Below are 11,932 nucleotides of genomic sequence, written 5' to 3' on the forward strand. Positions count from 1 at the left end.
CGAAGGTGATACAAGTGGAGCTTCGGAAAGCCTCATCGCTTTTCCATAAGATTACGGAGGTCCGCCAGTTCGGCCGAGGGGGTATCCTGTGCTGCTCTGCAGACCAGGATTGCGTCCGAGAGCTTCTGAATTGCTCTGAATTTGCTGCACAGCCGGTGAGCCCGTTTATTCCAGCTCATCTTGCATGTACGAAGGGCATTGTTCGTAGGCTGGATACGAGTCTGACACCTCAAGAAATTCTTGACTTATTTGCTGTAGCTGGGGCAGTTTCAGTCTATCGATGCACCCGAATGACCGATAAAACAAAATCGCCTACTGAATCAGTTATAGTAACATTTGCAGGAAGAGTTAGGCCAACAGAAATTAAGGCATGGCCACTAATCTACAAAGTAGAACCACTTCCCCCGAAACCTTTGAAGTGCTCGAAATGTTGGCGATTTGGCCACAGCATGAAAGGATGCAGATCACAGAATAGATGTCGTCTGTGCGGAGAGAGTCATGACAGCTGCGATTGCAAATCTGATGACTAGAAGTGCTGCTTGTGTAATGGAGCGCACCCTGCAGACTCTGCTGAATGTGGCGCAAAAGAAAGAGAAATGGGTGTTCTAGAAATCATAGAACGCAGGCGTTGCTCTAGGAGGGAGGCGGTAGCAGAAATGCATGAAAGATCGAAAGGTTACGCAGGCATAACATCCCGGCACACAGCTGCAATGGATGCATCGCTCGCAAAGTCGATAACTGAGGCTATTGAAAAGTCTACTGAAAAGGCAATGCGGCGTCTGGCAGCTACTCTTTTTGAAGCCTTGGCTGATATGTTAACACAACAGCTGACACAAATCATTGGTACAGTTTCTATGCAAAATCGGGATTCGCACACTCTGTTGATTTCAAGGGGTACAGGGGAGGAAAATCAGCCAGTCAATCATAGATCTATCTCTCCAAAAGCAGGACCTTCAAAAAATAGAGTTCAGGCTGAGTCAGAACCTGTGACAGATGATTCAGGAGACTTTACAAATATGGACACAGAATCTCTAAGAACTTTGAAACGTAACAGATCTACCCCTTCTAAAAAGTCTTCTCAGAACCCAAAATCCAAGAAATACTTGTCAAAGAAAGACTTCTTTGAGAACCTTTCAAAAATGATTTCTTGAAAAAAGATATTCTGGATCAGGCAGTTTCTTCTGCCGGTATAGCCTCAAAATAGGTTCCCTGAAAATTCTGCAGTGGAACTGCCGGTCTATTTGGTCGGCAACTACAGATTTACAATATATTTCTTCACAAATTTCTCCCGACATAATTGGCATTCAGGAAACTTGGCTTGGTAACGGTAAAGAATTTTACATGAAAAATTATCGATTAATACGGCTGGATCGGCCGAGTAGAGGTGGCGGTCTGGTTTTCCTAATACCAAATAAATTTAGTCACAGAGCCAAGATATCGTATCAGTGTATGGATACGAATTACGAAATTTTGGTGTTAGACATAACACTACCAAACTGCTCGCCTTTCTCTTTTGCAAATGTATACTTTCCTGCGGGAGTTCAAGACACGAGATGCCTCGATGTTATGGTAGCATCATGCAGAAAAGAAATAGTACTGTGTGGTGATTTCAATTCACACCATGTGTCTTGGGGCTTCAGATATGATGTATGCGGAAGACGTTTGTGGGAATGGACGCTTGATAATAACTTTTCCTGCTTGAACTCACACGTTGCTACATTTGTAAGAGGTAACTCTAAATCGACTATTGATTTAACATTTTCCAGCTCCACTTTAAGCATATCATCGTTGAGTATATTAGACTGGGCTACAAACAGCGACCACCTTCCCATTACGTTTGAAATTAAGTTCCCGAGGTTTAGTTTGGCAGGGAAAGTTGGCTCATTCGTAATTTATGCTAAATTACAAAAAGACTTAAAATCTACGTTAGCTTTGCGCGAGGAAATGCAGGAAGACCTTAGAGCTATGAGTCTATGTGCGGTGTTGAAACGATCACTAAAAAATTCAACGTTTACTGTAAACTCGAACACAGCGGGATCTTTTAGCCCGTTGTGGAACCTAGAATGTGTCAGGGGGTATAGAAAGCGAAAAGCAGCTTGAAAAAAGCTGTTAATTAACCAATGCCCCTAAAATTGAAGTGATTATAAATGCATGGCCGCCGATTTCAAGCGTCTAGTGCACAAAGCAAAAGAAGACGATGATATGAATAAATTTAATTATCTGTCTAAGTCTAAAAATAAGAAAATGCTTTTCAGGTTTTTACGTGCGAGAAAAATGATTCCACAGACAGAAAGCAGTCATTCCAACATTATGTCTTCTCGCGAACTCTCTGAATTCTCGGAAAATATTACTAAAGGCTTGCGAACCAGGTTTGTGACAATTATGCCAAAGTCCATGGTGAAATTAAGGGTGGATTGTGATTTCCAGGAGGTATCTATAGCTGAACTGGCGGATGTGATGAAAAGCTTACCGCCCGCTGCTTTCTGACCTGATGGGTGACCTCTACATTGATTAAAGTGCTATAAAAAATATCGCCACATGAAATTCATAATTTAGTTAATTATTCACTGAAAAATTCTTGGATTCCGGCCGATTGTAAACTTTCCAAAATAGTTCCGATACTTAAGAAACAGGAAATGGAGTTTACTCTGGATAACATAAGGCCTATTTCATTGACATCTAACCTGGTCAAGCTTGTAGAGAGAGTCTTAAATGCCCGTATAATAAACTACATCAATGAACATACAATACTAAACCCCAGACAAACTGGCTTCAGATCGGGATACTCCATTCGGTGTGCACATGTGGATTTGGAAAGTCGCATACAGCTGGCTCGGCATCGCCGCGAATACTGTGCACTAGTCACTTTAGACTTAGCTGAAGCGTACGACAAAGTGGAATATACTATCCTAATCCAGCAGATGCAAGGCTATCGCTTTCCCAAATATATAACAGCATGGATTACAGAGTTTGTGAAAGACAGAAAATTTTATTGCTTCTTGGATGGATGCTCTTCTAAAAAATATAAGCAGACACGAGGTGTACCTCAGGGCTCAGTATTATCCCCGGTGTTATTCAACATATTACTAAGTTCCATTCCAACTCATCAGGATATCCAAATATACGTATATGCAGATGATATTGCTTTCTTCGCAACAAACAGTGATCTGCACCCATTGTATCAGGCATTACATAATTACATGAACATGCTAGAAGGATGGCTTGACAATATCCATATGTCATTGAACGTGAAAAAAAGTGCGCTTTTGCCATTATCTTTTAAGGATCGTGTCAACATTTCCCTGATGTATCGTACCGAGCTCATTCCCCAGGTCGATTTCCTGAAATACCTAGGAATCATATATAATAAGACGCTAAATTGGAAAAGCCATATAGACGAGGTTGGCTGTAAAGCGTCACGTGCCTTGGGGTGGTTACGCAAATTGGGAAACAGAAAAATAGGATTGCGTAGGAGTTCATGGATAATGATTTACAAGATGTATGTGCGGCCTATTATGGAATTCGGGTGTGTATTATTTTCAGGCAGTGCGGCTTACAAGATGAGACAATTAATATTATTAGAAAGAGAAGCTTTGCGCTTGTGTCTTGGACTCCCAAAATTTGTGGCAAATAATGTTTTGTATGTGGAAGCGCGCCTTCCATCTTTGTTAACTCGGTTTAGAATACTTACCGTTCAAACTTTCTTAAAAATATACAATTCACCTTTGCAACAAGCTTCATACGTTTTTATTCAAGAACCAACCGCATTCTTTGGAACACAATGGTCTAGACTATACTCCCCTCAGATTAGGTTCGTCCAAGCGTTGCTAGAGCCTCTCAATGTAAATATTTATCAGAATGGCATAACAAACACACCTAATTCAAAACTTGAAAATAAATTTGATGATATTTTCCCCTCTAATGCGAAACAACTGCCCCTTCAATATTTAAATATTCGGTTAAAAGATTACTTGACTCATCTGTCCATAAACAACAATATTGCGACGGATGCATCCGTATTGAACAAAAAGGCTGGAATAGGCATCTTCTGTACTTTTTTCGACTGGTCTTTCTCAGTTCGATTGCCGGATTACACGCCTATATTCATTGCTGAATTATTTGCTATAATTCTAGCGCTCCGTAAACTTCCTGCAAGCGAATCAGAAGCGGTCATACTTACCGATTTTCTGTGAGTATGCACTGCACTATCTACAGCAAAAAATTTGACATTATTGAGTATTATTAGCAGTTTATTACCAGAAAACCTGAAAAAATATCACTTGCTATGGATAGCCGGCCACTGCGGGATTTATCCAAATGAGATAGCAGACTCGTTAGCAAAAGCATCTTTAAGCGGACCACTCTTACCTATTTTACCTGATTTCGCCTACGTAACAGCACTCAGATATAGAAAGGTTTGTTTGCACAAAGAAATAGAAAAATTATCATTGGATAAAGTCAGAGACTTCGTACATCTAAGATATTGCTGGAACAAACAGTGGTGTGTATCTCGGCAGTTAGAAGTTACAATCACCAGATTACGATGCAGAATTCCGCATCAGAATTACTACCTACATAAAGCTGGACTAACAGCATCTCCGTTCTGTCTCTTTTGCAAGGAATCGGAATCAATAGATCATTTCTTTTTATCCTGTCAACGTTATGCTTATCAAAGGAAAAGATACCTGGTCGAACCAATTGAGAAGCTAGGTTTAAAAATAAACGTGGAACTAATTTTATCCTTCGGAGGGATTACATTAGATTATAGCCACAGGGAGGTTTTCTCTGCTGTGTGCGAGTACATAAGGGCAACAAAGAGATTACCCTCTTTGCCTATTGTTACTATTTACGGCTACGAGACTACCTGAATGCCTGAATTAGCACACTTGATCCTGCCGCCCGGTTCTTGGCCGATCCCCCTTTGTGGGTGGGTGCCACCAAAGCTGAAGGTTCATCATCATTATCATCCTCAGCTTGTTACGGCTAATGCTTCTTGATTAATAACAAGTGTTTTTACGTGAACTCACTCGTTGCATTTGGTGGAAACGTGCTGGGTAACATCCTGGAGCTCCGCAGCCGTAAGCTACCATCTGATTCCGCAATGACCGAGCGTGTCGATCCCCCACAAGCCTATTCCACGTCGCCGCCTGTCGTGTGCCCTGGCGTACTTCGTCTGCGTGACCCACCAGTCTACAACGGCACTGAAGATCAAGATGTCGAGGACTGGCTGGCAGAGTACGAGCGTGTCAGCGCGATTAACAAGTGGGATGACCCTGCGAAGCTGACATCTTCTATCTGACAGATTTGGCCAACTTATGGTTCACCAACCACCAAGCCGACATCCCCACCTGGTCGGTTTTCAAGGAGACCTTGACCTCGTTTTTCAGTCGTCCAGCTATGCGCAAGCGTCGCGCTGAACTTGGCCTGCGGGGCGATTTCAGCGAAACGGTGAGAGCTTCAAGAGCTACGTTGGGGATGGGATCGGCCTCTGTAAGCGTGTGGATGTGAGAATGACGGAGGCTGACAGAATAAAGCATATAATGAAAGGCATTGATGACGACGCTTTTCATATGCTTGTGGCCAAAGACCCACAGACCATCACGGCTGTGATTCAACTTTGTCAATCTTTTGATGAGCTGCGCAAGCAGCGAATTTTTACACGTCGCGCTAATGCGCAAACGGCAGATTTTTCGGCTTTGGAATGGAAAAGAAGTCGCACCGACTACACCGTATTGATGCCTCAAATTCAACAGTATATCTGCGAATAAGTTGCTCGACAGCTTTTTCTTGTGACCACCATCGACGAGACCCCCCCAGCACTGGACCACTCACTTCGCTGTGCTATTCAGACGCAAGTTGCCGAGGCTCTCCCTTCGCCGCGTCCCCAATATCAGGTACTGCACCACTGACTTATGCAGAAGCCGCCCGCCAACCTCCTGCCTAACCGCTGCTCCCTTCATACAGTCCAGCCACCAACTACTACAGGTCGCTTGTTTCAGTTTATCCGGTAAATAACCCTTCTCGCCACCTTGAGCACCTGTTAACTCTTGGCGTACTCCAGATAACCGGCCAGTCTGCTACAACTGCGGTATTCCAGGGCATGTCGCGCGCTACTGTCGTAGCCATAGATTCTATTTTAATGAGGCTCAGCATTCCGGCAACGTTCCTCGGCAACCAGAATCGCATGTTACACCTGATGCACCTGACCGCCGCTGACGTCGACCAGTTTTCACCCCGTCTTCGCTCTCCTTCTCCCATGCTTCGCCGTTCCAACCCCGCCCAGGAGGAAAACTAACAGTCGCAGTTCCCGAGGCAAGAACTGCCCTACCAACGAAATTTCCAAGGCCTCATCTTTCGCCCCCTGACGAGATTGCCATGTTTGTGGACGGTTTCGCCACAACTGCTCTTGTCGACACAGGTGCCGCTATTTGTGTAATGAGTGAAGTGTTATGCCGCAAACTGAACAAAGTGACGACTCCACTGGTTGATATTTCCTTACGCACAGCGAGTTCGCAGAACGTTCAGCCTTCTGCCCCATGCACTACTCATGTTGTGATTCAATGGGTGCTGTTCATTGTTGAATTTGTCGTCCTCCCGCATGGGTCTCATGAAATCATCCTGGGATAGAACTTTCTTTCAACTAATCATGCGGTTGTCGACTTCGCCCGTGCACAACTCGTTTTGTTTCCATTCAGCACGACATTCATAGATCTCCCTTGCTCGCCTAAAAAGGTTACCGTCGCCACTGACGTCGTCATCTGTGCTTTTTTGGTCGCCGTGGTCTCTATTTTTTGCAACTCCATCCCTGATTCAACTGCCCTCTTTATACCGTCCCAAGAATGCGCTCGTCACCGGAACCTTGTCGTCCCGTTTGCCGTCATAACGCTTGCCAATGGTTCCAGTGCTGTGTACGTGTGCAGTCTGTTCCCTTGTCCCGCTACCTTATTACATGGCGAATCTATTTGGCATCTTCACGCTTATGATGCCATCTTTTCTTTCGATGGAGACCACCAAAGGCGCCGACTACTGTGGACGCGCTGATTTTGGCTCCTGCTTTTTTCAATGTTTTGGTTGGTTTCTTTCGTCAAAACCGAGTACATTATGTGTTCAACGACGCAGTGCGCTGCGAGGACTTGACCAACACCAGCCTTTCTACGGTGGGTGACTTTTTCCCCTTTTTGAGTGTGTGCAGCTCCGACCACACCACGGCACAGCTAATCCTAACGCGGTAAGCCTAACCTTGGCGAGGCAGCGTAGGTAGGCCTGTGCCTAACCCTGCGACCGCGGGAGCCTTAGCCCAAAATGGAGATTGTGGAGGGAGAAGAAATCTCTCGGGACGAAGCAAGCAGCCCCGGCTGGATGACAGCATATGACCGCAAGAACAGCAAGGGAATGAGAACGGCGACTACTACCCGCGAACGCACCCCAACGCGTGGCGGACGAAAGGGCGGTGGCCGCACCGCCACCCCACGGAACGCCTACCAACGCATCGTCGCCACCTCGAGGCTTCCTCAACTTCCGAGGGACACGTATCGCATCATCGTAAGACCAAGGGACGGTCTGAATGTGACCAAGAGACACGTATCGCATCATCGTAAGACCGAGGGACGGTCTGAATGTGACCAAGATCAGTCAAATACGTTTCGAGCAAGCCTTGGCCATGGCGGCGGCCCTGGCTCCAGCCGAAATTGAAGAGGACACCATTTGTCCCAATGGCACTCAAAACATTTATGTGGTGTGTACTCCTCATGAGAAGAATGCGTGCGCGTACGTAAAGGCGCAGCAAATCCGATTGGGCGATTGCACGTACCGGGTCTCTGTGTACCCAGCTCCCCCCGATGACACGTGCAAAGGTGTCATAAGGGGTGTCGACGTAGATATCAGCGAGGCTCAGCTCCGAGCACGAATTGTTAACCACCGCCACCCAGGAGCCATCGAGGTCAAAAGAATCAAGAACACCACAGCTGTGGTAGTATTGTTCAAGGATATGAAGGTGCCCAATTATGTGTCCTGTGGCGCGAGCATGTTTCGCTGCACATAATACAGGAGACACACGGAGGTCTGCTACGGCTGCGGAGGTTTGGGACACCGTGCTGACGTTTGCCCTAATCCAAACAGCAAGTGGTGCCGCACATGCAGACAGAAATCACCAACGGAGGATCATCATTGCACGCCAAAGTGTTCGCTATGCGGAGGTCCACGTCCCACTGCAGACAGAGCATGCAAAGACAGATTTCAAGTCCCCTACATCGTCAGAAGGAGACGACGCCAACGCCACCGGCGCTCCGAGAAGACGCAGATGGCCCTAGGAATGCAGTCCCGTGACTCCAGCGTCTCACCTAGCGTCTCTGGCACACCCAGGAGAGGCCGCTCCGTCACGCCAGCTGCGCAGTGGCGCAAGAGCCGCTCGCGTTCCAGAGGGCGTTCGGCGTCTAGAAGGAGAATCCAGGGGGAACTCACATGGGCGGATCGAGTCAAGAAGAAGACGCCCAAGCCCAAAAAGGTGACGCGGTTGGCATCGCCAGAGCATGATGAAAAGAGTGAGATGGAACAGTTACGTCGGGAGATTGCTAGTCTCAAAGCAGAGCTACGCAAGCAGACAGTCGCGCAGGCCATTTCCAGCAGAGTCGAGGGCGCGAACGTGGCGGATAACGCCGTGCATAAAAGCACGCAGGAACCCAAAGTCGAGGTCAACAAGGCCAAACGTAAGGCTCCACCTCGAAAGGATGAGAGCGACTCGGAGATGCAAGTGGAAAGCTCGCAGAACAAGATGCTAGAAGAGTTACTTAGGATTTCCAAAGAAAATCAGTTAAGCATTACTCAACTCGCGCTGCGCATGGGAGCACTTGAGAGTAAAGTAGGAGCCATAGAAAATAAGGTAGTCGCACTTGAGAATAAAATGACTATTAAGACCAGGCCAAAGGTTCGTACACAAGCTGCAATTAATGATAATGCGGGGGCGACCCCGCAGCGTCAATAAAACGAAAGCTAGCAAAATGGCGGGCACTCAAAATAATCTAGTAATTGCGCATTGGTGTTGCGCTAGCTTTCAAAGGCGCAAGACCTCACTGCAACAGTACGTTACGGCTCAGGCAGAAAGGCCCCAGGTAATTTTGCTACAGGAAACACTGTGCGACACACCCACCTTCGCTGGTTACAAATCGGTGGCGGCAAGGGGGGAGTCAAAGAGAGGTATAGCTACGCTGGTGAGCAAAAAGCTCGCATACGTTGTACATGACATTCAGCCAGGTCATGGCAGAGGGGAGGCGCTTTTCTTTGAGGTTATTCCTAACAGGTGGCTTAAACAAAGCGTGCTCATTCTAAATGTTTACAGCCCACCATCCGATCAGAGACAGTCTTTCCACTCCCTGTTTACGAAGGCCGCTACACTCGCTAGAGAGTCACCGTTAGTAATCGCGGGAGACTTCAACGCCCCACATAACGCATAGGGGTACATCAGGCAAACGGCTAAGGGCATAAATCTAGCGCGGGCAGTCGATGACCAACAGTCATCACCGATACCCGGTTTCTCAAGAGACTGGGCACGTCAATGGCTAGAGACACAACCCCTGATCTAGCGTTTATTAAAAATTTACAGCAAACAACCTGGGATAACAAGCAAGAAAACCTGGGCAGCGATCACTTCATCATTAGTGTTACCATTCAGGTCAGAGCCCCCCAGGCCAGGGAATTTAAAGTGACGGACTGGGATGCTTTCCGAAAGCTCAGAAACGAGGACACGGGCGAATACGACAGCTTCAGCGAACTCTTTCAGACACTCAGAGCAGACGTTGAAAAGGCCACAAAAGCTATTCAAACCGGGCTCAATGTTCCCAGGATGGATCCGCACCTCGCACGTCTCTTGGAAGCCAAAGCCTCAATTTTGAGGCGATGGAAAATACAGAGGCTTAACCGATGGTTACGAAAGAGGGTTGCGGAACTTAATAGGGAGATCGAACAGTACTGCACCGAGTTAGCTCGGCTACAATGAGATGAGATCTGTTCAGCAGTCGATGGACGCATGCGTACAGGGGGGAAATGGAATCTTCTTAAACACATGCTAGATGACACACAGACCAAAGGCAATCAAAGACAGGCACTGTGCCGCCTAATTCACAAGCGCAGAGACTAGGGTGGAACGGAAGAAACGCTCTTAGACGAGGTAGCGAATAAATATCTCCCGCTAGGCGCAGGACGCTCAGAAGAGTATCCTGAAATAGAATGCGACACGGTAAAAGAGCTCGATGACCCCTTCATATAATCTGAAATTAGGGCCGTCTTTCGCAACTTGATTAGCAGGTCAGCCTCAGGACCAGACGGCATCTCAAACTGTTAAGGATCCTGGATGACAGATCAATTGAGATGCTAATGAAAGAGGTCAACAAGACTTGGGAGAGTGGAAGCGTGCCGGCAGAGTGGAAAGCGGCCTCGATTGTGCTTATTCCAAAACCGGGTAAGCCCTTAAATCTTGACAACTTAAGGCCGATATCGCTAACCTCATGTGTAGGCAAGGTAGCGGAACATGCGATCCTCAATAGGATCTCAAACTACACAGAACGCAAGGAACTATTACCACACAACATGATCGGCTTCAGGCCTGGCCTTTCCACACAATATGTATTGCTACTTCTTAAGAAGCACATTTTCGATAACAGCACTAGGGATGTTAGGGGGATCTTATTCCTTGACCTGACCAAGGCTTTTGACACCGTATCTCATCGCTTTCTCTTGCAGGCCACGGCCAGCCTAAGTCTGGGAGCAAAGTTTCAGGCCTTGGTTAGGTCATTCCTGATAAATAGAACGGCTACCATAAGGATCGCTCAAGACAAGTCAGACGAGTTCGCCTTGGGAGCCAGAGGCACTCCCCAAGGGGTGGTCATCCCCCCCTTGGTATTCAATATAGTCATGAAGGGCTTATCGGAGAGGCTCAGATACCTGCCCAATATAGGCCACTCATTTTACGCGGACGATATAACGATCTGGTGCCTGGGAGGATCACTCGCAGAAGTATAAAACGCGCTGCAGTCAGCCCTAGACGAAACGCAGTCCTACCTAGAAGGCACAGGCCTCCAACTCTCTCCAAACAAATCAGAACTGTTACTGTACAGGCCGGCCAAGCAAGGCGTTAGGAGACTTCCACACTTCGACCAAATTCCCATCTCCCTTTTTGCAAGAAATGGACAGCGCATTCCACAAGTAGATTCAATCAGAATCCTAGGACTACTGATTGACGCGAAAGGGTGTACCGTCAAAGCCCTGACGCACATCACGGCCAAAACCGAAAGCATGCTGAGACTAGTTGCTAGAGTATCAGGACGCAGAAAGGGACTAAGTGAAGCCAACCTACTTCGGATCCATCATGCCTTCCTAATGAGCCACATTAATTATGTAGCGTCGGCGCTTACCTGGACTAGAACGGAAAAAAATAAGCTAGACACTCTCATCCGTAAGAGCATCAAAAAGGTGCTAGAATTACCAGTAACCACATGCTCTGACAAATTAGGAAAACTTGGTATGCACAACAAGATTGATGAAGTGATCGAAGCGCAGGTCACCGCCCAGGTGGTCAGGCTCTCGTCAACCAGGGCAGGAAGATGCATCCTGGACGAGGCTGGCATGGCTTCCAGAATGCTTGCTGAACGGGAAATTACCTTATCCCGGGAGGTCCGGGAAACCTTTGTGGTCAGCCCAATCCTTCGGAATATGCACCCGCAATACAATGTAGGGAGGCGAAAAGCCCGAGCACGGGCGATATTACAGAACGCCGCCGAGAATCGAGAATCGACTGTCTTTGTCGACGTGGCTCAGTACGACAAGTCTAGCACATTCGCGCTGGCAGTCATTGACGGCAATGGGGAATTACGCTCCTCAGCCTCGGTCAGGTTAGCTACGAGCGCAGTTGCAGAACAGGTCGCCATAGCCCTGGCCATGA

The sequence above is a fragment of the Rhipicephalus microplus genome, unplaced genomic scaffold (assembly GCF_043290135.1).
Source record: "Rhipicephalus microplus isolate Deutch F79 unplaced genomic scaffold, USDA_Rmic scaffold_16, whole genome shotgun sequence".
NCBI lineage: Eukaryota > Metazoa > Arthropoda > Arachnida > Ixodida > Ixodidae > Rhipicephalus > Rhipicephalus microplus.